Here is a 2564-nt window from a genome sequence, read left to right on the forward strand (position 1 = left end):
GGCAGCAAGCGGTACAATCTTTGTATTCTGTCACTAATATGTGCATAGTCACTGTGTATTGAATTTATGTGCCTGGGAAAGGATACCACTGGGTTGCTATTTATACCTTGTACAAATAGTGTATTTCTGCTATGTGGAGTTCTCTGTGTGGATTGTCAGATCATAAAATGGATGTAGTATGGTATGACGGCAGCCGGGCTCCTGGCGACCGGCATACCGGCGCCGGGAGCCCGACCGCCGGCATACCGACAGCGTGGCGAGCGCAAATGAGCCCCTTGCGGGCTTGCTGCACTCGCCATGTTGCGGGGCACAGGGGCGCGCTACACGCGCCACACTATTTTATTCTCCCTCCAGGGGGGTCGTGGACCCCCACGAGGGAGAATATCTGTCGGTATGCCTGGTGTCGGGATTCCGGCGCTGGTATACTGTGCACCGGGATCCAGGCATTCGGCATACTGAAGACCACCCCATAAAATAACACCCTCATCATTATCATTGATTGCAACTGCTCAATCTGTGCCCAGTGCACTTTATATAAAAGTACCACTGTCTCCCCTCTCTATGGATGGACCCTTGACATCGGAGCACCCACACGAGCCTAAGGCAATTTGGCATGCACAGGGACCTGGGCAGCAATTGCTAAAATCTTTCTATTCTGTCATTAATATGTGCATAGTCACTGTGCATTGAATTTATGTGCCTGGGACAGGATACCGCTGGGTTGCTATTGATGCCTTGCACAAATGTTGTACTTCTGCTATGTGGAATCTTCTGTGTTCATTGTCAGATCATAAGATAACACCTTTAGCATTATCATTGATTGTAACTACTCAATCTGCACCCAGTGTACTCTATATAAAAAAATCCCTTTGGATATCCATTGTGTCTCTAAAAACACAGATATTTCTCACATACCTGCCTTTTGGGCACAAAAGTATCAATAGGATTTAGGCTTAAGTTGACAGAATAACCTTTCTTCTGTCTGCAGCACCTAGTGATACTATATGTGTACTTCTGGCATACACTAGTGCATAATATGCAAATGCAGTACTAAGATATAGATAATGGACATTATTCTTACTATTATCTCTAATGTGGTGCTTCCTCCTTGTGTCTGTTTAAAATGAATGAATGTATTGATGCCTTTTGGACATATCACTTATACAGAGATTATATTAACAGAACATATTTAGGGACCTGGACTGACAAGTGAATTAAGGTCCTGGTCACCATTTTGAACCCTTATTCTGTGTAGATCTCTGCGGCACTGATGACAGCATCTTTATAATAGTAATTCATCAGATAATCCTCTGTAAATTGAGTTCATTTTACCCTATGCCTATGGGTACAGATTAAGACTGCCATTCTTTATTGCTACACCAATCTTCTTTTTCAATCTCCACTTATTAAGTGGACTCTCATCCGTGATTCAGAGGGGCAAATTGATATCAACAGGTGATATCAGATGACCTTCTGTCTAACGCGGACAGCAGATCCACATACTGTATTTCTCTGGAGCTACATTCTTGTTTGTATTCTTCTTGAACAAAACTCTTTTTCCGCGACTGTTATCCCTATCATGTCCTAAATAAGGTGCACTCTCATTACTGAGTCAGAGATATATGTCAATTCCCTACTACCATACCTCACCGCACATGCCCAAACTCGTCTGATCTTGGAAGCTAAACGGTGTTGGGCTGGGTCAGTACCTGGAAGGGAGACCTCCAGGGAATACCAAGTGTAGTAGCACGGCACAAATTATTTATTCTGACACAACACTAACAGCAGGATCACCATTGCTTCCTCCTTCCTACTAAACGGGCAATCCTTTACTATGTATATATTTACAGATAGCAATTTGTGAGTGATAAGAAAGTACTGAAGAAAGAATAGTAAACAATGCAGAGCCTCCTAAATGTGGACACATTGTACCAATAATTATTTAATAAGGACAGTGTGAATCTGGTGCATGAGGGCCTACTAAAAAAACTGTATGACCAATTTAGGTCCCATTAACACAAGTATTACTTGTACTGGTGTGGAAGACATGGATGTAGTACTGTTGGTGTCTACATTCTTCTGCCAATCTATCATCGATATAGATGAACCAGAACACACCTTATTTTTAACAAAATTTTATTCATGTACAGTATGTTGAGTCTGTTTTCTAGCTGTTGGATACAAAACTAATATTATGTGAGAAATAATACAAGTTATGTTTTAATGTTTCAATACTCACTTTTTTCATTATTAAGTAAGCAAGAGTGTGCCCACAAAACAGTCTTCTTTTTTTGATAGTTGTTCTCAGTTGTTATGGAACTACAGTTCCCAGCATGCCCTGCCACATTTCAGATATTAGCCCATGCTAAATCAGCGGCAGAATATGCTGGGAAGTGTAGTTCCATAACAGCTGCAGGGCCAAGGCGAGAGACCCCTATATTAAAAAGTGCATGGTCTGAGACCCTTGATAAATATATATATATAGTAAATACTTGTAGTGCATGCATGATAATGTATCAGATTAACAGCAATACACCATATTCCTGTGCAATACAAGGTAATGT

At 41.4% G+C, this 2564-nt stretch overlaps 1 pseudogene; it reads left to right on the plus strand.

The window, feature by feature from the left end:
* Positions 1-1631: 1631 nt before the first annotated feature.
* LOC134931387 (5S ribosomal RNA) lies at positions 1632-1750 on the plus strand (annotated as a pseudogene).
* Positions 1751-2564: the final 814 nt, after the last annotated feature.

The sequence above is a fragment of the Pseudophryne corroboree genome, chromosome 5 (genome assembly GCF_028390025.1).
Source record: "Pseudophryne corroboree isolate aPseCor3 chromosome 5, aPseCor3.hap2, whole genome shotgun sequence".
NCBI lineage: Eukaryota > Metazoa > Chordata > Amphibia > Anura > Myobatrachidae > Pseudophryne > Pseudophryne corroboree.